We start from the raw sequence: 26,666 nt of genomic DNA, 5'->3' as shown, positions 1-26,666 counted from the left end.
TTATTATGGTTGTTGTTTTATTTGATTTGTCTGTTTTTGGTTATCTTTCTCTCTTAAAATGAAACCTCCATGGGGACAAGAATGTTTTGTCCACTACTTTATCCTGAATTCTCAAAAAAGAGCATGAAACAAAGTAAGATGTTGATACTTTTAATTGAATTAAAGTGATTTTTAAGCTGACCTTTCCAAAAAAAAGAAAAAAAAAAAGAAAACGTATTTTTGATGTTAGAAGGGCAATTAATAATCATAATAGATTTAGTCTGTTTTTCTCTGGATATACTACTGTCCAAAAGAACTTTCTGCAATAACAAATATGTTCTCTACAGTGTCTGGTATTGTAGCCACTAGCCACATAGGGCTATTGAGACTTTAAATGTGCTCAATAGTGTGGCCGAAGAATTCTCAATTTTATTTAATTTTAACTAATTTTAATTTAAATTTATATAGTCACATGAGTCTAGTGGCAGTCATATAAAACAGTGAAGCTCTAGAAGGCATAAACTAAAGCTATTGAGTGAATATTAATGGGAAAGAGATTTTTGTTTAATTAAAGAAGAACATTTCAATCAGACTCTATCCAACAAAGGAATGGACTGCCTCATGAATAGAGTGTGTTCTACCTCAAAGAAGTAATGCTTTGACAGTGATTAAGGAGTCACTTACCAGAATTGCTACAGCAGAGATTCTTGCTAGGATGGGCTAGTTGTACTATTATGTTAATGTAATTTCCAAATTCAATAAATCCTTTTATTATATGCTTGCTACCTAAAATTCATGTCTACTATAACTTAGTGGGAGGGAAATACAGTATTCCAAAAGTAACAAATAGTATACTAAAAACAGGTAACTTTTCTCTTTAAATCCTCAGTTAGTGAAGGGCTACTGGGAAGAGAGTATACTTATAAAGATGACACAACAAAATAAATTTCTTGCCAGTACATCTGGATATGAAATGTAAAGAGCATAGGCTTTGGAGTCATACAGGCTCCAGTGACTTGGGAATAGGCATTCTCTGGTGGTTGAAGGCTACCAGATGCCCATTAATATCATTCTTCTCTAATTCCACAGTAATAGAATTTGGTTTGGGTCCTGGCTGCCCACACAGGAAAGCCATATCCCTAAGCTCCTGTAGTTGTACATATGTGACTAAGCTTTTGGCACTGAAGTATAATCCAAAGTGATGTGTACAACTTCTGTCTTCCTTAATTAAGAGGGAAACTCTGGCTCTGGACATCTGCTCTTTTCCTCTCTCCACTGGCTAGAATGACAAGAATCAACGTGACCTTAGATTTTTGAACAATGTGAATATATAACTCAGTGAATAAATTAAGAGCAGATCTATTAAAGTTTTAATCTATAGAAACACTAGTTATAAGATAAAAATAAGGCATGTTCTGAAAAGCAAAATGAGAAAAGTTTCAGATATCTGGTTTTCTCAGAACCTAATTTCTTTCCCAACAGATTAATATTAGATTTGCAAGTACGAATTTTGGAAATGTTCATGAAACAGAGCTCAACACGACAGGTAAACTTTTATGACTGCTACTAGAGCTGGTGATATTTGAAATTCTTCATAAGAAAAAGGAAAATCTATTTAAAGCAATGACAAAGATACGGATGGGCAGGAAACTTTCCTTTTTTTCCTACATGGTACTTAGTGTTTGACAACAAAAACAAATACACTTAGATTTTAGGTTGTAATTTTAGATGGTATTCAGAGGATGTGAATCAGTTTCCTGATACAAACAGGTAATTAAAATCAAACAATGAGAATGGTTAAACATGGCATTGCTCCACAGATTATTTAATGATGGACTTCTTTTTCCCCCTACTTGAGAGGTAAGGGTTTATTGCAAATATTCAGTAGTGTAAATACAATGTGTTGAAGGACCTTCAAGATGGCAGAGGAGTAAGATATAGAGACCACCTTTCTCCCCACAAATACATAAAAAGTACATCTACATGTGGAACAAGTCCGACAGAACACCTATTGAACTCTGGTAGAAGACCTCAGACTTCCCAAAAGGCAAGAAACTCTCCACATAACTGGGTAGGGCAAAGGAAAAAGAAAAAACAGAGACAAAAGAATAGGGATGGGACCTGCAACTCTGGGAGGGAGCTGTAAAGGAGGAAAAGTTTTCACACACTAGGAAGCCCCTTCACTGGTGGAAATGGGGGGTGGGCGGGGGGGAAGCTTCAGAGCCACGGAGGAGAGCACAGCAACAGGGGTGCAGGGGGCAAAGCAGAGAGATTCCCACACAGAGGATCAGCACCGACCAGCACTCACCAGCCTGAGAGGCTTGTCTACTCACCCGCTGGGGCTGGTGGGGGCTGGGAGCTGAGGCTCAGGCTTTGGAGGTCAGATCCTGGGGAGATGACTGGGGTCTGGCTGCATGAACACAGGCAGCTTCACAGCCTGGAGGGGGATAGTGCACCACAGCTAACCGGGAGGGAGTCCGGGAAAAAGTCTGGAACTGCTTAAAAGTCAAGAGACCATTGTTTCTGGGTGTGCAAGGAGAGGAGATTCAGAACACCGCCTAAATGAGCTTCAGAGACGGGCGTGAGCCGAGGCTATCAGAGTGAACATCAGACACGACAATGAAATGCTAAGGTAGCTTCTGCAGCCACCAAGAATCCTATGTGCAAGCACAGGTCACTATCCATACCTCCCCTCCCGGGAGCCTGTGCAGCCCGCCACTGCCAGCGACCCGTAATCCAGGGACAACTTCTCTGGGAGAACACAGAGCACGCCTCACCCTGGTGCAATGTCATGTTGGCATCTGGCACTGCAGGCTCACCCTGCATTCTGTACCCTCTCCCTCCCCCAGCCTGAATGAGCCAGAGCCCCCTAATCAGCCGTTTCTTTAACATCCTTCTCTCTGGGCGAAGAACAGATGCCAGAGGGCGACCTACATGCAGAGGTGGGGCTTAATCCAAAGCTGAACCCCAGGAGCTGTGTGAACAAAGAGAAAGGGAAGTTTCTCTGTGCAGTCTCAGGAGCAGTGGATTAAATCTACACAATCAACTGATGTACCTTGAATCTGTGGAATACCTAAACAGACAATGAATCGTTCCAAAATTGAGGTGCTGGAGTTTGGGAGCAACTGTAGACTTGGGGTTTGCTGTATACGACTGACTAGTTTCTGATTTTTATGTTTATCTTAGTATAGATTTTTGAGCTTGTTATCATTGGTGGATTCGTTTATTGGTTTGGCTGCTCTCTTCTTTTTTATTTTAGTAATATTTTAAAATTTTATTTTAATAACTTCATTTTATTTTATTTTTTTTTCCTTTCTTTCTTTTTTTTCTCCCTTTCTTTCTGAGCCGTGTAGCTGACAGGGTCTTGGTGTTCCAGCTGGGTGTCACGCTTGTGCCTCTGAGGTGGGAGAGCCGAGTTTAGGAAACTGGTCCACAAGAGACCTCCCAGCTCCACGTAATATCAGTTGGTGAGGGCTCTCTCAGAGATCTCCATCTCAACGTTAAGACCCAGTTCCCCTCAACAACCAGCAAGCTCCAGTGCTGGACACCCCATGACAAACAACTAGCAAGACAGGAAAACAACCCCACCCATTAGCAGAGAGGCTGCCTAAAATCATAATAAGTTCACAGACCCTCCAAAACAAACCATCGGACATGGTCCTGCCCACCAGAAAGACAAGATACAGCCTCATCCACCAGAACACAGGCACCAACCCCCTCTACCAGGGAGCCTATACAACCCACTGAACCAAACTTATCCACTGGGGGCAGAAAAAAAAAAAAAGGGAACTATGAATCTGCAGTCTGTGAAAAGGAGGCCCCAAATGCAGTAAGTTAAGCAAAATAAGAAGACAGAGAACTATGCAGCAGATGAAGGAGCAAAGTAAAAACCCACCAGACCAAACAAATGAAGAGGAACTAGGCAGTATACCTGAAAAAGAATTCAGAGTAATGATAGTAAAGATGGTCTAAAACCTTAGAAATAGAACAGAGAAAATACAAGAAACATTTGACAAGGACCTAGAAGAACTAAAGAGCAAACAAACAGTGATGAACAACAAAAAAATGAAATTAAAAATTCTCTAGAAGGAATCAATAGAAGAATAACTAAGGTAGAAGAATAGATAACTGACTTGGAAGATAAAATAGTGGAAATAACTACCGCAGAGCAGAATAAAGAAAAAAGAACGAAAAGAATTGAGGACACTCTCACAGATCTCTGGGACAACATTAAAAGCACCAACATTTGAATTATAGGGGTCCCAGAAGAAGAAGAGAAAAAGTAAGGGACTGAGAAATATTTGAAGAGATTATAGTAGAAAATGTCCCTAATATGGTAAAGGAAATAGTTAGTCAAATCCAGGAAGCACAGAGAGTCCCATATAGGATAAATCCAAGGAGAAACATGCCAAGACACATATTAATCAAACTATCAAAAACTAAATACAAAGAAAAAATATTAAAAGCAGCAAGGGAAAAGCAACAAATAACATACAAGGGTATCCCCATAAGGCTGACAGCTGATCTCTCAGCAGAAACTCTCCAAGCCAGAAGGGAGTGGCAGGACATATTTAAAGTAATGAACGGGAAAAACCTACAACCAAGATTACTCTACCCAGCCAGGTTCTCATTCAGATTCGACAGAGAAATTAAAACCTTACAGACCAGCAAAAGCTAAGAGAATTCAGCACCACCACACTAGTTTTACAACAAATGCTAAAGGAACTTCTCTAGGCAATAAACACAAGAGAAGGAAAAGACCTACAATAACAAACCCAAAACAATTAAGAAAATGGTAATAGGAACATACATATCAATAATTACCTTAAATGTAAATGGATTAAATGCTCCACCCAAAAGACATAGACTGGCTGAATGGATACAAAAACAAGACCCAAATATATGCTGTGTAGAAGAGACCCACTTCAGACATAGGGACACATACAGACTGAAAGTGAGGGGATGGAAAAAGATATTCCATCCAAATGGAAATCAAAAGAAAACTGGAATAGTGATTCTCATATGAGACAAAATCGACTTTAAAATACAGAATGTGACAAGAGACAAAGAAGGACACTACATAATGATCAAGGGAACAATCAAAGAAGAAGAAATAACAATTGTAAATATTTATGCACCCAACATAGAAGCACCTCAATACATAAGGCAAATGCTAACAGTCATAAAAGGGGAAATGGACTCTAACACAATAATAGTAGGGAACTTTAACACCCCATTTTCACCAATGGACAGATCAACCAAAATAAAAATAAATAAGGAAACATAAGCTTTAAATGACACATTAAACAAGACAGATTTAATTGATATCTGTTGGACATTCCAACCAAAAATAACAGAATACACTTTCTTCTCAAGTGCTCATGGATGATTCTCCAAGATAGATCATATATTGGGTCAAAAATCAAGCCTTAGTTAAATTTAAGAAAATTGAAATTGTATCAACTATCTTTTCCAACTACAATGCTATGAGACTACATGTCAATTACAGAAAAAAACTGTAAAAAATACAAACACATGGAGGCTAAACAATATGCTACTAAAGAACTAAGAGATCACAGAAGAAATCAAAGAGAAAATCAAAAAATACCTAGAAACAAATGATAATGAAAACATGATGAGCCAAAACCTATGGGATGCAGCAAAAGCAGTTCTAAGAGGGAAGTTTATAACAATACAATCCTACCTCAAGAAAGAGGAAAAATCTCAAATAAACAACCTCATTTACACCTAAAGCAATTAGATAAAGAAGAAGAAAAAACCCCAAAGTTAGCAGAAGGAAAGAAATCATAAAGATCAGACCAGAAGTAAATGAAGGAAATGATAGCAAAGATCAATAAAACTAAAAGCTGGTTCTTTCAGTAGATTAAAAAAACTGATAAACCATTAGCCACACTTACTAAGAAAAAAAAGGTAGAAACTCAAATCAACAGAATTTGAACTGAAAAAGACGTAAAAACGGACACTGCAGGAATACGAAGGGATATGAGAGATTACTATAAACAACATATGCCAGTAAAGTGGACAACCTGTAAGAAATGGACAAATTCTTAGAAAAGCACAACCTTCTGAGACTGAACCAGGAAGAAATAGAAAATATAAACAGACCAAACACAAGCACTAAAATTGAAAATGTGATTAAAAATCTTCCAACAAAGAAAAGCCCAGGACCACATGGCTTCACAGGCGAATTCTATGAAACATTTAAGGAGAGCTAACACCGATCCTTCTCAAACTCTTCCAAAATACAGCAGAGGGAGGAACATTCCCAAACTCATTCTACAAGGTCACCAACACCCTGATAGCAAAACCAGAAAAAGATGTCACAAAAAAAGAAAACTACAGGCAAATATCACTGATGAACATAGTTGTAAAAATCCTCAACAAAATACTAGCAAACAGAATCCAACAGCACGTTAAAAGGATCATACACTATGATCAAGTGGAGTTTTTCCCAGGAATGCAAGGATACTTCCATATATGCAAATCAATCAATGCGATGCACTATAATAACAAACTGAAGGATAAAAACCCTCCAGAAAGTAGGCATAGAGGGAACTTACCTCAACATAATAAAGGCCGTATATGAGAAAACCACAGCCAACATTGTTCTCAATGGTGAAAAATTGAAACCATTTCCACTAAGATCAGGAACAACACAAGGCTGCCCATTCTCACTGCTATTATTGAACATAGTTTTGGAAGTTTTAGCAACAGTAATCAGAGAAGGAAGAGAAATAAATGGAATCCAAATCAGAAAAGAAGTAAAGCTGTCACTGTTTGCAGATGACATGCAACTATACATAGAGAATCCTAAAGATGCTACCAGAAAACTACTGGGAATAATCAATGAATGTGGTAAAGTAGCTGGATACAAAATTAATGAACAGAAATCTCTTGCATTTCTATAAAGTAATGATGAAAAATCTGAAAGGGAAATTAAGGAAACACTCTAATTTGCCATTGCAAAAAAAAAAAAAAAAAAAAGAATAAAATACCAAGGAATAAACCTACCTAAGGAGACAAAAGACCTGTATGCAGAAAACTATAAGACACTAATGAAAGAAAATAAAGAGGATACAAACAGATGGAGAGATACACCATGTTCTTGGATTGGAAGAATCAACATTGTGAAAATGACTATACTACCCAAAGCAATCTACAGATTCAGTGCAATCCCTATCAAACTACCAATGGCATTTCTCACAGAAATAGAATGAAATAGAATGAAAAATTTCACAATTTCTATGGGAACACAAAAGACCCCGAATAGTTAAAGCAATCTTGAGAAAGAAAAATGGAGCTGGAGGAATCAGGCTCCCAGACTTCAGACTATACTACAAAGTTACAGTAATCAAGACAGTATGGTACTGGCACAAAAACAGAAATATAGATCAACAAAACAGGATAGAAAGCCCAGAGATAAACCCACGCAAATATGGTCACCTTATCTTTGATAAAGGAGGCAAGAACATACAATGGAGAAAAGACAGACTCTTCAATAAGTGGTGCTGGGAAAACTGGAAAGCTTCATGTAAAAGAATGAACACTCTCTAACACCATACACAAAAATAAACTCATAATGGATTAGAGAGACCTACATGTAAGGTGAGACACTATTAAACTCTTAGAGGAAAACATAGGCAGAACACTCGATGACATAAATCACAGCAACATCCTTTTTAACCCACCTCCTAGAGAAATGGAAATAAAAACAAAAATAAACAAATGGGACCTAATGAAACTTAGAAGTTTTTGCACAGCAAAGGAAACCATAAACAACATGAAAAGACAACCTTCAGAATGGGAGAAAATATTTACAAATGAAGCAACTGACAAAGGATTAATCTCCAAAATATACAAGCAGCTCATGCAGCTCGATACCAAAAAAGAAAAAACTCAATCTAAAAATGGGCAGAAGACCTAAATGAACATTTCTCCTAAGAAGATATACATATTGCCAACAAACACATGAAAGGATGCTCAACATCACTAATTACTAGAGAAATGCAAATCAAAACTACAATGAGTTATCACCTCACACAGGTCAGAATGGCCATTATCAAAAAACTACAAACAATAAATGCTGGAGAGGGTGTGGAGAAAAGGGAAGCCTCTTGCACTGATGGTGGGAATGTAAAATGATACAGCCACTATAGAGAACAGTACGGAGGTTCCTTAAAAAACTAAAAATGGAACTACCATATGACCCAGCAATCCCACTACTGAGCATATATCCTGAGAAAACCATAATTCAAAAAGAGTCATGTACTGCAATGTTCACTGCAGCTCCATTTACAATGGCCAGGACATGGAAACAACCTAAGTGTACACAGACAGCTGAATGGATAAAGAAGATGTGGCACATATATACAATGGAATATTACTCAGCTATAAAGACAAACAGAATTATTTGTAGTGAGGTGGATGGACTTAGAGACTGTCATACAGAGTGAAGTAAGTCAGAAAGAGAAAAACAAATACCGTATGCTAACAAATATATATGGAATCTAAAAAGAAAATGGTTCTGAAGAGGCTAGGAGCAGGATAGGAATAAAGATACAGATGTAGAGAATGGAACTGAGGACAGAGGCAGGGGGAAGGGTAAGTTGGGACAAAGTGAGAGAATGGCATTGACATATATACACTACCAAATGTAAAATAGCTAGTGGGAAGCAGCCACATAGCACAGGGAGATCAGCTGGGTGCTTTGTGACCACATAGAGGGGTGGGATAGGGAGGGTGGGAGGGAGACACAAGTGGGTGTGGATATGGGGGTATATATATACATATAGCTGATTCACTTTGTTATATAGCAGAAACTAACACACCAGTGTAAAGCAATTATACTCCAATAAATATGTTAAAAAAATAAAAATAAGCATGGGGTAATAAGACTATGCAGGGACAGTCATGCAAAATAAAATACATATCCTATGTTACAGATATTCTGTGATTAAGAAAATTCCTTGTGTATGGGAAGTGCTCAATAAATGTTAGTTCTTCTCAAAAGAAAAAAAAATGAAAAGAAAAGAAAGAAAAAGAAATCAGATCAGCACTTGCCAAGAGTTAGGGGTGAAGAAAAGTATGGCTACAAAGGGGAAAAGGGAAAAATCTTTTTTTTTTTTTTATACAGCAGGTTCTTATTAGTCATCAATTTTATACACATCAGTGTACACATCTCAATCCCAATTGCCCAATTCAACACACCACCACCACTACCACCCCACAGTTTTCCCCCTTTGGTGTCCATACGTTTGTTCTCTATGTCTGTGTCTCAATTTCTGCTCTGCAAACTGGTTCATTTGTACCATTTTTCTAGGTTCCACATATATGCATTAATATACGATATTTGTTTTTCTCTTTCTGACTTACTTCACTCTGTAGGACAGTCTCTAGATCCATCCACGTCTCAAAAAATGACCCAATTTCATTACTTTTTATGGCTGAGTAATATTCCATTGTATATATGTACCACATCTTCTTTATCCATTCATCTGTTGATGGGCATTTAGTTTGCTTCCATGACCTGGCTATTGTAAATAGTGCTGCAATGAATATTAGGGTGCATGTGTCTTTTTGAATTATGGTTTTCTCTGGGTATATGCCCAGTAATGGGATGGCTGGATCATATGGTAGTCCTATTTTTAGATTTTTAAGGAACCTCCATACTGTTTTCCAAAGTGGCTGTATCAATTTACATTCCCAGCAACAGTGCAAGAGCATTCCCTTTTCTCCACACCCTCTCCAGCATTTGTTGTTTGTAGACTTTCTGATGATGCCCACTCTAACTGGTGTGAGGTGATACCTCACTGTAGTTTTGATTTGCATTTCTCTAATAATAAGTGATACTGAGCAGCTTTTCATGTGCTTCTTGGACATCTGTATGTCTTCCTTGGAGAAATGTCTATTAAGGTCTTCTGCCCATTTTTGGATTGGGTTGTTTGTTTTTTTAATATTGAGCTGCATGAGCTGTTCATATATTTTGGAGATTAATCTTTTCTCTGTTAATTTGTTTGGAAATATGTTCTCCCATTCTGTGGGTTGTTTTTTCGTCTTGTTTATGGTTTCCTTTGCTGTGCAAAAGCTTTGAAGTTTCATTAGGTATGATTTGTTTATTTTTGTTTTTGTTTCCATTACTCTAGGAGGTGGATCAAAAAAGATCTTGCTGTGATTTATGTCAAAGACTGTTCTTCCTATGTTTTCCTCTAAGAGTTTGATAGTGTCTGCTCTTACATTTAGGTTTCTAATCCATTTTGAGTCTATTTTTGTGAATGGTGTTAGGGAGTGTTCTAATTTCATTCTTTTACATGTAGCTTTCCAATTTTCCCAGCACCACTTATTGAAGAGACTGTCTTTTCGCCATTGTATATCCTTGCCTCCTTTGTCATAGACTAGCTGACCATAGGTACACGGGTTTATCTCTGGGCTTTCCATCTTGTTCCAATGATCTATGTTTCTGTTTTTGAGCCAGTACCATATTGTCTTGATTACTGTAGCTTTGTAGTATAGTCTGACGCCTGGAAGTGTCTTACAGTTTTCTGAGTTCAGGTCTTTTACTTCCTGAGGTAGGTTTATTCCTACATATTTTATTCTTTTTGTTGCAGTGGTAATGAGATTGCTTCCTTAATTTCCCTTTCTGATGTTCCATTGTTAGTGTATAGGAATGCAAGAGACTTCTGTGCATTAATTTTGTATCTTGCAACTTTACCAAATTCGTTGATTAGCTCTAGCAGTTTTCTGGTGGCATATTTAGGATTGTCTATGTATGGTATCATGTCATCTGCAAACAGTGACAATTTTACTTCTTCTTTTCCAATTTGTATTCTTTTTATTTCTTTTTCTTCTCTGATTGCTGAGGCTAGGACTTCCAAAACTATGTTGAATAATAGTGGCAAGAGTGGACATCCTCGTCTTGTTCCTGATCTTGGAGGAAATGCTTTCAGTTTTTCACCATTGAGAATGATGTTTGCTGTGGGTTTGTCATATATGGCCTTTATGATGTTGAGATAGTTTCCCTCTATGCCCACACTCTGTAGAGTTTTTATCATAAATGGGTGTTGAATTTTCTCAAAATCGTTTCCTCCATCTATTGAGATGATCATATGGTTTGTATTCTACAATTTGTTAATATGGTGTATCACATTGATTGATTTGTGTATATTGAAGAATATTTGCATCCCTGGGATAAATCCCACTTGATCATGGTGTATGATCCTTTTAATGTGTTGTTCAATTCTGTTTGCTAGTATTTTGTTTTACATCTATATTAATCAGTGATATTGGTCTATAATTTTCTTTCCTTGTAGTATCTTTGTCTGGTGTTGGTATCAGGGGCATGGTGGCTTCATAAAATGAGTTTGGTAGTGTTCGTTTGTCCACAATTTTTTGGAAGAGTTTGAGAAGGATGGGTGTTACCTCTTCTCTAAATGTTTTGATAGAATTCACCTGTGTAGCCATCTGGTCCTGGATTTTTGTTTGTTGGAAGATTTTTAAGCACAGTTTCAATGTCCTTCCTTGTGATTGGTCTGTTCATATTTTCTATTTCTTCTTCGTTCAGTCTTGGAAGGTTATACCTTTCTAAGTATTTGTCCATTTCTTCCAGGTTGTCCATTTTATTGGCATAGAGTTGCTTGTAGTAGTCTCTTCAGATGCTTTGTATTTCTGCGGTGTCTGTTGTAACTTCTCCATTTTCATTTCTGATTTTATTAATTTGAGTCCTCTCCTCCTTTTGCTTGATGAGTCTGGCTAATGGTTTATCAATTTTGTTTATCTTCTCAACCAGCTTTTAGTTTTATTGATCTTTGCTATTGTTTTCTTTGTTTCTATTTTATTTATTTCTGCTGTGATCTTTATAATTTCTTTCCTTCTTCTAACTTTGGGTTTTGTTTGTTCCTCTTTCTCTAGTTCCTTTAGGTGTAAGGTTAGAATGTTTATTTGAGATATTTCTTGTTTCTTGAGGTAGGCTTGTATAGCTATAAACTTCGCTCTTAGAACTGCTTTTGCTGCATCCCATAGGTTTCGGATCATCCTGTTTTCATTGTCATTTGTCTCTAGGTATTTTTTTATTTCCTCTTTGATTTCTTCAGTGATATCTTGGTTATTTAGTAACATATTGTTCAGCTTCCATGTGTTTGTGTTTTTTACGTTTTTTTCCCTGTAATTAATATCTAATCTCATAGTGTTGTGGTCAGAAAAGATGCTGGACATGATTTAAATTTTCTTAAATTTACTGAGGCTTGATTTGTGACCCTAGATGTAATCTATCCTGGAGGATGTTCCGTGCGCACTTGAGAAGAAAGTGTAATCTGCTCTTTTTGGATGGAATGTCCTATATATATCAATTAAATCTATCTGGTCTATTGTGTCATTTAAAGCTTCTGTTTCCTTATTTGCTTTCATTTTGGATGATCTGCCCATTGGTGCAAGTGAGGTGTTAAATTCCCTCACTATTATTGTGTTACTATCGATTTCCTCTTTTGTAGCTGTTAGCAGTTGCCTTATGAATTGAGGTGCTCCTATGTTGGGTGCATATATATTTATAATTATTATATCTTCTTCTTGGATTGATCCCTTTATCATTATGTAGTGTCCTTCCTTGTCTCCTGTAACATTCTTTATTTTAAAGTCTATTTTATATGATATGAGTATTGCTACTCCTGCTTTCTTTTGATTTTCATTTACATGGAATATCTTTTTCCATCACCTCACTTTCAGTCTGTATGTGCCCCTAGGTCTGAAATGGGTCTCTTGTAGACAGCCTATATATATGGGTTTTGTTTTTGTATCCATTCAGCAAGCCTGTTTCGTTAGGTTGGAGCATTTAATCCATTCACGTTTAAGGTAATTATCGATATATATGTTCCTATGATCATCTTCTTTATTGTTCTGGGTTTGCTTTTTTTTTTCTTCTTGTGGTATGTGGGCCTCTCACTGTTGTGGCCTCTCTCGTTGTGGAGCATGGGCTCCAGACATGCAGGCTCAGCGGCCATGGCTCATGGGCCTAGCCGCTCCGCAGCATGTATGATCTTCTGGGAGCGGGGCACAAACCCGTGTCCCCTGCATTGGCAGGCAGACTCTCAACTACTGCGCCACCAGGGAAGCCCTGGGTTTGCTCTTGTAGGTCCTTTTCTTCTCTTGTGTTTCCCACTTAGAGAAATTCCTTTAGCATTTGTTGTAGAGCTGGTTCGGTCGTGCTGAATTCTCTTAGCTTTTAACCATGGAATCTGAATGAGATCATTGCTGGGTAGAGTAATCTTGATTGTAGTTTCTTCCTTTCCATCACTTTAAGTATATCATGCCACTCCCTTCTGGCTTGTAGGGTTTCTGGTGAGAAATCAGCTGTTAACCTTATGGGAGTTCCCTTGTATGTTATTTGTTATTTTTCCCTTGCTGCTTTCAATAATTTTTCTTTGTCTTTAATTTTTGCCAATTTGATTACTATGTGTCTTGCCATGTTTCTCCTTAGTTTTACCCTGTATCGGACTCTCTGTGCTTCCTGGACTTGGGTGGCTATTTCCTTTCCCATATTAGGGAAGTTTTCGACTATAATCTCCTCAAACATTTTCTCTGGTCCTTTCTCTCTCTCTTCTCCTTCTTGGACCCCTATAATGTGAATGTTGTTGCATTTATTGTTGTCCCAGAGATCTCTTAGGCTGTCTTCATTTCTTTTCAATCTTTTTCCTTTATTCTGTTCCGCAGCAGTGACTTCCACCATTCTGTCTTCTGGGTCACTTATCCGTTCTTCTGCCTCAGTTATTCTGCTATTGATTCCTTCTAGTGTAGTTTTCATTTCAGTTATTGTATTGTTCATTTCTGTTTGTTCTTTAATTCTTCTAGGTCTTTGTTAAACATCTCTTGCATCTTCTTGATCTTTGCCTCCATTCTTTTTCTGAGGTCCTGGATCATCTTCACTATCATTATTCTGAATTCTTTTTCTGGAAGGTTGCCTATCTCCCCTTCATTTACTTGTTTTTCTGTGGTTTTATCCTGTTCCTTCATCTGGTACATAGCTCTCTGCCTTTTCATCTTGTCTATCTTTCTGCGAATGTGGTTTTTGTTCCACAGGCTGCTGGTTTGTAGTTTTTCTTGCTTCTGCTTTCTGCCCTCTGGTCTGAAAGTCAACTTTTAAAAAGGTAATGTTATGGTGATTTCCACATAACACACAGTGATTTCAGAGATCAGAAAGTGGAGGAAAAGAGAAAGATATTAAATTTTTAATCCTTCTAATTAAACCAAGTCTTTGCTCTAAACCTCCAAATGCTCCAATAAAATGAACAAAAGCATTATTTCACTCACAATCACTTTATCTCATTTCTAAAACTTTATAGTAATTCAGCCACATCATAGACCACTCCGTAATTTTCCACTTTAAAATTAACTTTTGGATGTCATGATCTGAAGTTCATTATCAAGAAATTAGGAATAGAGGCAAACTGAAACATGAATAATGATTGCTGAATAAAAATGAGATGCAGAATCTGGACTGACAGTCCATTTTAGTTTGCTATTTTTTTTTACTTTCATTTATAGATATTTTTTCCTACTAGAACTAGTCTTTTTAGATTTTAAGCTATTTAAAACTGCTCTAGGTGAATAGTCTTCACATTTTCATCTTTACCCGTTTAAAATATTACTTTAAACAAATATTATAGTTATGTCTCATTTTGTGATATGTACTGCACTGAATAAAATCTAGATTATAATATAAATTTTAAGAAGTGATTTTTGTATTACGTATTTATTTTCAAAGTGTTTTGAAGTTAGCACCGTTACTCATTCCTTTAAAAAGTGCAGGGATTCCAGCCAGAAAAGATTATGTAAATTCACTACTCCATGCTAGGTGCAACTATAACTCTGGAAATAACACAAGAGGCAAATAAAGGATAATTCTGAAAGACAAAAGAAAAGTTTTTGAAATGTAATGAGGAAGATAGTGTTAATTAGAGACTCCAGGACTGGAAGAACAGTATAGTGGCAGGGGCTGCTTATGAGCCCCACACCTAACAGAAAAAAATAAACTATGCTTTGCATTTCCTGACTCCCAATCTAGTAACAAAAGGCAGTCCAGGTAGATTTATTTCTCCTCCTCCTCAAATTTATATCCAATCAATTAGCAGATGCTAAACCAAGATGACAACCATGTTAGGACTACCTGACAAAGATTTTAAAGCAGTCACCACAAAAATGCTTCAACAAGCAATTATGGATATGCATGACCCCAGTGATGTAATAAAATGTCTCAACACAGAAGGGGAAGATACAAAAGAAAACATTTTACAACTGAAAAAGATAGTAACCGAAATCAATGAAAACTCATGAAGGTCGTAAATGTTCATTATTACGAAAAGCTGATGATAAGGTTGAAAAAAATGAACATGATTAACTTTGAAGATTAGTGTTAAAATAAACTGAAATCTTTCTGGACAAACTGTGATTTAATAATTTCCATTTATTATGATTTTAAATACCCAACTGATTTTTTTTGGAAGTAAGCTAATTTGGTTTCAAAAATGAGTTTAATATCAATGATTTAAAAATAAAGATTACATTTCCCTAAAACCCATCTGACCTTAAGAGAAAACATTTACAGAATGTGTTTGTAATTCTCTTCAAACTACCTATAAAGAAATAGTATGCTCTACTCACGGAAATCTAATTGAAGACACTTCAGTTATCCATTTGCATACTATAAAACCTCAGTAAAATATATCCTAGTGGAATTACATCTTGTGGAATTACAAAAGAACCTGACTTGTGGGCGTATTAGATTTAAGGTATTGATATTATTTGCTGATAATTGTGTTTATTGAATGAAATAGAAAAACTTACTTTTCAGAAAACAATTCTTTTAGAAGGTAAAATTTATGAGTTCTTTCATAAACCAGTTTTTAAATTGTCTGAATCCGTTGAGATAGGAACTACAGGATATAAGCTATTTAGTTTTGTGAGGAACAAAACATGGGGTCAAAAGAGAATATTTTATCCAAAGAAGATGAGGGATTTAAACAATGGGCTTATATTAAGCTAATTGAAAGCATTGGAAGTGAATTAATTACTGTACAAAAACAGATTTGATGGGCATTTCAGTCATTCTTCAAAGAAAACTAACAACATTTTCCTGAATAAATGCACCAATGAAATGAGAACCTGTATCTAACAAACGTAATCTGATTCCTTCCTGTAAACATGAATAAACGGAGGCAATTCTTGAAACATACATCTATTAAGCACCTACCGAGTTAGGTGATTTGTTTGTATTTCCTTCTCCCAACAACACTATGATGTGCCTAGTGTTATCTGAATTTGAAGGATGATGAACTAAGACATCAGATTAAATAGCTTTCTTCAACTCATACACTTAAGATAGCTGCTGAGTCTGGAATAAAACACATTTCTGCTTTCATCCACAATTCATCCTTTATCAAGTCCATCATGCTATTTCAAAGTATTGCCAAGTGTAATTAGGATGTTCAGAATTCAGGTGGAGAAGAATTAAGAGAGATTTTTAACCACACAGCTGAATGTTGTGCTCAAATTCAAATCAGAACTGTCTCCTTTCTCACTGCATATTCATTCAATTTCAAAGAATAAAATTGAGAAGAGAGTGTCGACAACTTATAGTCTAGACACATTGTGTGCACAGCAGTACTCCTTGTCAAAAGGCAGTAGACACAAGGCAACATTTCTGATTAAAAAACCCAGTTGTTTTTCTAACTGCTTTTCTCCATTTCCAGCTGTTCCAGCCTTTCATGCGGCAGGAGGAATTTAATGACAGCTGTAGCAAGGATTATGATGAGGGGCTTCCTACTTTAACTGATCTTCTGCACAGACTAATAGCTTTGATCTATCATTGTTAGGTCCAATCTACTGCTGGAAATAGGAAAACTAGTCTTGTTACCATTCAACTAAAAGTCAATCGAGAATTAGATATGGAAATAAAATTACATTGTTCCATTTTGTTTAAATTACAATGTAATTTAAAAGGAGTACCTGAATACGACTGTATATAAATGGAATAGTATTTATTAATTGTCTTGGACTTCTAGCAACAGAAAACTATTTTACTACAAGAGTAACAGCAACTGGGTATTATCTTTCCAAATTCCAGAAGTTATTAAGCAGCTATATTAAATGTCTTAAGTGACAGAAATATTTCTTCAAAAGAACACAAACTGAAATATTAATGATTAAGCCCAAAGTGATTTTGAGAAGAAGTGATATAATCATAAAGATCTGTCAAAAACATAAGTAGTTTACTCTGAGTTTTATTGACTGAAGTTTTGTATTTCATTTGGAACAGTCAGTGCCTCTTAGAATTGGCTTTCCTAGCACTGTTTAGTTCTACACAGGGCTCATCTCCAAAAGTTTCTACTCTAATCACTCTCCCACACTTATCCCCATTACTAACTCTCCCAAAACAGCCTCAGGCTGCCTCCTACTTGGTTGAAAATTTCTATACTCTGAAATTCCTTTATATTTCCAATCTCTCTTAACTTCCACACTGTTTTTATAAGTTTGCCCATATTGTTATCATTTTCTATGGTTTCAGAAGTGGCTTCCTCTTTTTTTGGTCTAACGTCTCCCATTGTGCCCATTAATTTAAAAACCAGTTTATTCACTTCTGTTCTGAGCCAGAAATTATGCTAGGAACTAGGAATCCAAAGATAAGTAATGTCGCCCTGCAGGCACTTGCTGCCATCTCCTCCACTATCAATTACATTCTATCCCACTTGCATCACCGGGCTTACCATTTCCATGGATTTGTTTTCCTCTGCATATAAACAAGTACACTGTGAGAAAACAAAAGAAAACAAACAACCTCTCCCTATTAAACTACTGTCCTACCTCTTGCCTTGCTGTTACTTCTCAATTTCTTGGTAAGATTCATATCTATAAAATTTTTCATTTATTCATCACCAAGTAATTCTTTAACCTTACACACCTGCTTCCATCACACCACATTTCTGAAATTTACTTGAAAGTCATCTATGGTTTTCCAATGGTCTTCTTCGCAGTCCTTTTTCTCTATGGCTTATTTTCAAATTTTTGATAGCTTTTGGAATCAGCTCTTTCGTTTCTGGCTTTATAATGCTAATTTTTTATTATTGCCCTCCCAACTTCTCTTGTTTTCCCTGTTTTAACTGACACTTGGGTTTCTCTTAGTTCTTAAATACAGATGTTTCCCAAGGTTCTCGTGTATCTTTCCTTATTTTCTACAAAATTTTAATTTTCTTCTTTTTTGGGGGGGCGGGAGGTTTAGAACTAGCTAGCCTTTGTCAGGGGTCAAGAGGTATTTATCCAAGACATAGGGTGGAAGGAAGGGTTTGGATAGAACTCTAGCAGCTTTGAGTTTTTTTTTTTTTTTCCTAGTGTAACCTAATGATAGCCTTGTTGTATCATCCCAAAGTTATACTAAATTAACTCCGTAATTAGTGAAAATATTTATATATGTGATGTCAGGATATATAAAGAAGAAACCATTGGATAAGTCATGTACTTCTACTAACATTATCAAGGAGAGAAGGATGTATTTTGTAGGGAAAGAACCTTTCTATCAATGCTCAAATCACATTTATCCAAAAGATAGACCCTGCTAGCTGGGTCATTGTTTTGAAAACCTCAGACAAGTTGTGTTTATTACTGAAGAAAAATAGGGGAAGAGTTTGGGGAAGACACAGCACACATCTGTTCTATACTCCAGTATGGTTTGGTACAGAATTTTCCTTAGAATGTTTTCTCTTACACCAAAAGCATGAGAGCTATTTGACTTCTTATTTCAAGACAGGATATTGACATCTTGATTAACCATAATTTTGCAGCTGAACCCATAGAATTTTGGGGTATTATTCTAAGACTGACAAATTATACATCAAATAAAGAGTGTCACTTTTACATGTGTTGCTGTTAATATATTTTTAAGTCCTCTTGGTATAACAACTCAAGATTTATTTGATTCTTTCTGAGGATAAAAGAAAATCTTAGTATCTGACTGCTTCACGTTGTATCAGAAAATTTCTACATCATAAACTTAGTCTATTTGTTCTATTGCCTAACATCAAGACTCCTAGAAATTGTAATCCTATATTATTTTTCATGTGAAACCCTGCCACTTGGAGTTCATGAGATGATTACTAATGTAAATAAATCAGGCCCCAAAGCCATATTACAAAGGAATCTAAGCAAGTCATTTTGTCAACAATGTAGTTAAATTTTCTATTACATTTATTGTAGTTTGAGTTTCATTCACATAAGTACTACTATTTTATAATGATCTTTTGCCTAGAGATGTTTTAGCAAACTGCTTAATTGATCTAACAAGGTTGGGTGTCAATGTTTCTGCTTTCATTCATTTTTTCCAGTCTTACCTAAGATTTTATGTGAAATATTGAACATTTTATAGTTTATTATCTGTAGCTAAGGTAATCTTTACTTGAATATATACTATTTTTTGACATTCTCTTTTGGAATTGCTACATAAGTCTGGACAAAAGTTAAATATGACGTTATTCTCTAGAATTAAAAAATAAACGTCTTTACTGAAGAGTACTTTTCTTCTTAAAAAAGTCATCTTGATAATAATTTATATATAGATACTTGAGTAACCCTGAAACATTAGGTCATATTTCTGATTCCCTCCTGTTCTCAGAATTTCTGGAACACCAACCTTCCTGGTTATAAGTAGTTACCATTTATCAATAAATCTTTTCAAAAATGAATCCTTTTTAAAAAGCTGTACATACATAAAAAAAGTAGGAGGCATTTAAACTAAACATTTGCTCCTTAGAATGTCTTAAATGGGAGATGTATTCAAAGACAACCCACTCTAATACACTTTCTGTTGCCGGGCTTTGTGGAAATAGCATCAGCTAGGAATTCCAGTCTTAGAAAGACTGATATACTAGAGAATGGCCCTGTGGTCCTAAAATTGGATGAGTAATGCTTACTGTCATGGGGATCCAAATACCCCTTGCTTAAAACTATACATGATACTCCTTACCCCAGGAGCCAGAGCAAAGTCTGCCGCCATGTGTGGCATGCAGTCCGCTGCACGCACACAATGGGGTTCTCTTCAGGACCTTGCTTCAGACGTCTGGGACAACATATATCTTTAACAAAGGTGGTTGGCAAATCACGTATAAGTGGCCTCCTAATGACCGGCCAAGTACACGAGCAGACAGACTGGCCATAGGGTTTAGCACTGTTCAGAAAGAAGCTGTATTGGTGCGAGTGGACAGTTCTTCTGGCCTGGGAGACTACCTAGAGCTGCATATACATCAAGGAAAAATCGGAGTTAAATTTAATGTTGGGACAGATGACATCACCATCAAAGAGTCCAATGTAATCATTAATGATGGGAAATACCATGTAGTCCATTTCACGAGGAGTGGTGGCAATGCCATGTTACAGGTGGACAGCTGGCCAGTGATTGAGCGCTACCCTGCAGGAAACAATGATAACGAGCGCCTGGCGATTGCTAGACAGTGAATTCCATATCGATTTGGTCAAGTAGTTGATGAATGGCTACTCGACAAAGGGCGTCAGCTCACAATCTTCAATAGCCAAGCAACCATAATAATTGGCGGGAAAGACCAGGGCCAGCCCTTCCAGGGTGAGCTCTCTGGGCTTTACTACAATGGCTTGAAAGTTCTGAATATGGCAGCCGAAAATGATGCCAACATTGCCATAGTGGGAAATATGAGACTGGTTGGTGAAGTGCCTTCCTCTATGACAAGTGAGTCGACAGCCACTGCAATGCAGTCAGAGATGTCCATGTCAATTATGGAGACCACCACAACCCTGGGTACTAGCACAGACAGAAGAGGAAAGCCCCCTACAAAAGAACCCATTAGCCAGACCACAGATGACATCCTTGTGGCCTCAGCGGAGTGTCCCAGCGATGACGAGGACATTGACCCCTGTGAGCCGAGCTCAGGTGGGTTAGCCAACCCAACCCGGGCAGGCGGGAGAGAGCCATACCCAGGCTCAGCAGAAGTGATTCGGGAGTCCAGCAGCACCATGGGCATGGTTGTGGGGATCGTAGCCGCTGCCACCCTGTGCATCCCATCCTCCTCTACACCATGTACAAATACAGAAACCGGGATGAAGGCTCATACCACGTGGATGAGAGTCGAAACTACATCAGTAACTCAGCACAGTCCAATGGGGCTGTAGTAAAGGAGAAACAACCTAGCAGTGTGAAAAGCGCCAACAAAAACAAGAAAAACAAGGATAAAGAGTATTACGTCTAATCCCAAGATCTGAAGGACCCTTGTATAGAAAGTCTTCATTTTATCTGAGACATAATATAAACTTATTTACTTTCCTTTTTATGAAGCACATAAAAAAGAAGACAGGGAATGCAATCAGGAAGGAAAGACTGTTTTTAAAAAATAATAACAAGTATCTCATGCTCTTGTTTCTCCAAAAAAGAAAAGGAAAAAAAAAAAAAAAAGCAGAGGTCAATAAATTCCCTAACATCCACAGTGTTTTAATTTACTCTGCCTGTCTTTATGTTGCTGGAACATTTCTAAAAGACAGTGGTGATCGCACGCATTCATAAAGCAAAGGAGTATTACAACATCGGGATGCACAACACAAAAATAACACAAAACACAACACAGAAAAAGAAGCTACCTATGATCCTGGATTTAGCCAAAGTGCTAGCACTTTCCCGAGAAGTCAGTTAGTCCAATTGCCAGAGAAGACTGTCATTTTGAGTGACTCGACCTGCAAGCCTTTTCAGAGTCCGTTACCTGGCACAACTGGAGCAGTGGCTGGAACTTGCACTTGAAACAAAGTGCTGGCTTTTTTGAAGACTTGTGTAGGAACACATTCAAAAAGCCTCCTTCTGGTTGTGAGGGCAAAAAAACAAAGTATGGAGGCCTTATTTTCAACAATGTGAAAGATAAGGCACATTTTCACACTAAAATTTCAAAACAGAAAGAAAAAAACAAGAGGGTATAGATGCAATCATTGGGAAATGTCCATGCACGCTTAATATGTTATTACATGTGTTTATATAAAATCCATTTCTGTGTGCTTCCTGGACTGTGATAAGTGACGTTTTGTAGCCTGCTGTATAGAAAATGCAAAATATATTTCTGCTCTTCAGCCATTTTTGGTGAATTCGATGTTATAAGTGTTGCTAACTATAGGGAGTTTTATGACATCAGATCAATAATTATTTCAGGGTTTTCTTTTTTGCCACCATTATAAATTGCCACAATTACTTACTTTAAAAAAAATTACAATGTAGTGTTTATTCTAAGGAAGATATGTATGAATGTATATAAAAAGACTCAGCTACCTTTTTTTCCTTACATGTACAGCCTTCATTCTGTTGCAGTTAAGTTTTAGTATTTGTATGAAAGGTGTGATTTAGAAGGTAAACTATATACATATAATCTTCTTTGCTCCCCCAACTACTCACATTTCCCACATACATTCCTCATTCACGATCACAAATATGCACACACACACACACACACACACACACACAAATCCAGAGGAACCCATCAGATAGGATGGAAGACCCAGACGTACATATAATAGCAAATATTTACTGACACATTGAAAAGCAAAAAGGAAGATCATTGTGCCAAGGTATTGATGACAAATGGGGTGATTTACTTCATTGAGATCATGCTCCCAGGAAACCTCCAGAAGATTTTAGTCCCTAATGAAATGGAACATTTCCTTATCAAATAGACTATCAATGGCATATTGCTGCATGAATATGAACCATTAGGTGGGCAGGTTATGGAAGCAAAATTGGTTGATCTACACCTTAACCCTGGCTTCTGAAAATGAAAACTATTTTTCCAATAAAATTATATATATATATATATATATATATATATATATATATGTATGTATGTATATATAGTCTCTGAACCTGATGTGCATGATAAACATTTTTGGAAAGTACACACTTTCTCAACTAAGAAAGTATTTTCAGTAATTTTTGATTCTGTATTACTATCCATTTAAGAAAATCATTATTTGTTGATTATAGAGTATAATTTAACTTATGGTTTTACATATGTATCATTAAATATAGTTTTAGTTTAACACACATTAAGGAGAAATGTATAGATTATTCACTTGTTTTTGCATATTGTTTCAATGATGTTCATAGCAATAAATTATTAGCATGAGAAGGAAATGCAATATTAGATTGGAAGGTGATGCCTCAGTAAAAATTGGTCACATTACTTTAACATCTCCTAAAAGAATGATATTAGATTTCATAGAAGAGAAGAATACTTTTACAATTAGCTTTAATCAGAAAAGGCAAAAAATGCAAAACATCTTCTGTGATACTTCAGTTGATGAAAAAAGCCAAGACGTGGCCTGGATTTCAGACATACAGCACCTTAGATATATGTATAATTCATAGCAAATCACCACCATCTATGGTTGCCAAGTAATTGCTATATATGAAAAGTCTTAAAGGGTTTTCATGACCCAGAAAGTAGAGGTATAAAACTAAAATTTATTATTCATTACTTGTGTTTCAGATTTTCTTCTTTTTTAATTTGCCAGGTTAAAGGATTCATAAGTCGTTGTTGTTTTCCTCTCATCCAGTCTTACTCAGGGAAAGCCAGTGAAATAGAAGGTAAATATAAAACCACTCATTTACATCTTGAGGTTTAAAAAAAAATGGTTGTTTTTCCATTTGATCTACTGAACTTGAACTAGTTTCCATCTGGGAAGATTCTAAATTGTGATAGAAAATAACTTAAATAATGGTATTTTTAAGCAGTATATCTCTGAAGCATGTTGTTTGGAATTGATTTCAGTGTTTCTTTCCAGCATAAATTTTTAATTTTCATGCAATATTGTTGGTAAAAATATTTCTAATGTTATTGGCCTACACAAAATCTAGCAGTTTTTTTTCTTTTTTTCTTCTTTCTTTCTTTGTAAATGGGGAAAGAAAAGAGAGGAACACGAGCTAGGGAGAGAAAAGATATTAATAAAATCCCAAGTATCTTCATACCAAATGTATCAGGGTTCCATGCATAGTTGGCAGTTAATAGAGGATTTCACACTACCTGGAATAAATTTGATTACATCTCTAGACTGTAACTTTTCTGATTGAATATGCCTTTTTATCCATGTAACGTGTTGCCTTAAAAAAAAAAATACTACAATAATGTGTGAGGTGGTCAATCCCTAAGACATCAAAGAAAGGCCACATGACCCTACCCTTCTAGTGCTTTGTGTGATTGGGTACCTAAGGGTTTTGTTTTGTTTTTTTTTTCTGCTGCAAGGCCAACTTATCCATTATTGGAAATGCTAAACAAGTGGAATTTACTGTTTTGTTAATAAAATATTTCTTAATACAAAAAAAAAAAAAAAAAAAAAACAACAACTATACATGATATACCTGAATCTTAAGGCAGGGTACAGTGTCAGTAGGTGGCCAAACAGAGAAATACGGTAACTGGAGAGGTCACTAGAGTAATGATCCTATGTTGCTCAGTGAGAGTACCTATTATTTTAGGTGATATTGCTTTTGAAAAATAAATAAATAAATAAATAAAAACCAATAACAAAAGAAAAAAAAACAATGGTGTGGATGGTTATGGGAGGCTATTATAGGAGGGAAGGACGGTATGTTTAAAGGTAAAGAACTGAATAATATTCAAGATTTGTATAGTATTTCAGGTTAGCTTAATGTAGATGAAGGTATGTAGCGGATGGCTATATGCAAAGCTAATATGGTAATAGATTGTGAGGGGTTTGAGTGTCACGCCTTATAGATTTGTACTTTATTTGGTAAGCACAATCGTTGGCAGGAGGGAGACCAATACTTTTCCCTCCCCCAACATTTTTAAGAGGGTGATATGAAAAGAGCCTTGTTTTTAAGATCAACCAAGCAGCTACTGGAAAAGAATTTGCAGGTTATGTACTGTGGCAAGGAGACCAGTTTCAAGAACTTATTCTTTTTCTATCATTTGTTTGTTTGTTTCTTTCTTTTTTGGTTAAAGAAATAGGGTAATCATAATTCAGATAGGGTAATTATCATTGGGGTGGATAAGAAAGGCTAGGGGGACAGATACTAGCAAACAACAACAACAACAAATCACAAGAACATAGAAAACAGATTTAATGTGGGAGAAATGAGAGCTTTAGAAACAGAATAAAAGGGACAACAATGCTGAAAAGAAACTGGCGAGTATGGGGGAGGTGTAGATCAGAGATGGAGGGCAGGAATTGTGGATTTGTTTTCAGGCATGATGAATTAGGGCAAAAGGGTAACAACCAGATGAGAATGTTCAGGGAACATTTGGAAAATCAGAAGGGAGATGAGGACAAGAGACAGAGATTTGAGAATCATACATTACAAAGTCAAACAAACAAGCAAACAAAAACCATTCAATGAGGATATTTATGTTTTAAAGTGGGTATTGCAGTGAGGGATTCTATCTTCTGCCACAAGAATTCTGGACTTCATGTCTTTTGCATAAGTGCCTTTCTATATAACTCAGTGTAATAATTATTGTGTGAATGTCATGCTGTAGCATGGGGGCTGTTCTTAGGAATAAGCTAATGTATAAATGCTTTCATCTGTAATTGTTTAATATTTTCCATAACCAGCTTTATCTGCACAAGGTTTCTGCTTGTGCTTGAAATTCCCATTCTAGTGCTTTCACCCTAATAAGCTGAGGAGTACAGAACACTCCTCCAAATCTTATTTTGGCAGAAAAATCTTTCATGGGGTTTTAAGCCTAAATTCAGTGGTGTTTGTGATTTCTCAGAGCAGCATCACATTTAACTAAATTTAATAATTTGTTTTATTTTATTTTATTTTATTTTTAATGACCAACAACATGAAATCCAACTAACCTATTAACATAAATACACCGAGCAGTGGGGGCAGAATTGTATAATATTAATAGAATTTCTAGGAAATATTTCAGAAATATGGAAACTAGGATTACATAGCAACTAACTGAGGCTTTTGTGGGAATATTTTAAAAATTTAATAGTGAACGTAACAGCTAATAGTCAAATGAATGTGAATTAAAATAAGAGATCATGTGTAATCCTATCAGTTTGACAAATAACTAAATAAATGCAATAAAAATATAAAAATAGATTTATCATTGATACCTATTATTGTAGGGAAAATGATCCTCTCCTACACTGTTGGGGATTGAAACCTGGTTGCCTTTTTGCTGAGAAAACTGTATGTGTAAATATAAAAAATGACTATCCTTTCATTCAAAGTCCCACTTCTAGGAACATGAGACTACAAAGACAGGGACATTAATAAAGATAGGGATGTTGGTCAGTCAAAAATTGAAAAAAAATTCTTAGCCTTATAGGAAGGGATGAAAAAATTTGGGAACACCATATAATTAAATAATATGCAGTCATTAAAACTAATAATACAGATATGTAATATTTTAGAAAAAAGCTCACAATGTATTTATTAAATGAAAAAAACTAATTACAAAAGAATATGGATGATCCTATATATGTATATATGTATAATACTATATGGATGGCTTCATTTTAGAACAAAAATGGTCAAGTATTTATAGATTCTGCACATCAAACCAAAGGAAATTTTCCCCACAAAATAGGCTTTTCCCTTCTTCTAAATCTTGGCCTTTTTGGAGATACATCAGGTGGCAGTCATTGAAGAGGGAGAGCTC

At 36.1% G+C, this 26,666-nt stretch overlaps 1 pseudogene across 1 annotated transcript in view; it reads left to right on the top strand.

Annotated features, from left to right (window-relative positions):
* Window positions 1–21,248, top strand: part of LOC307057949 (neurexin-1-beta-like) — a 37,693-nt pseudogene extending 16,445 nt beyond the window's left edge. Inside the window, exon 2 of the transcript in view lies at window positions 20,002–21,248. The product of the transcript in view is annotated as a neurexin-1-beta-like (transcript). The remainder of the gene's footprint in view (window positions 1–20,001) is intronic.
* Window positions 21,249–26,666: the final 5,418 nt, after the last annotated feature.

The sequence above is a fragment of the Hyperoodon ampullatus genome, assembly GCF_949752795.1.
Source record: "Hyperoodon ampullatus genome assembly, chromosome: 9".
NCBI lineage: Eukaryota > Metazoa > Chordata > Mammalia > Artiodactyla > Ziphiidae > Hyperoodon > Hyperoodon ampullatus.
This window is presented reverse-complemented; position numbering and strand designations above follow the sequence as displayed.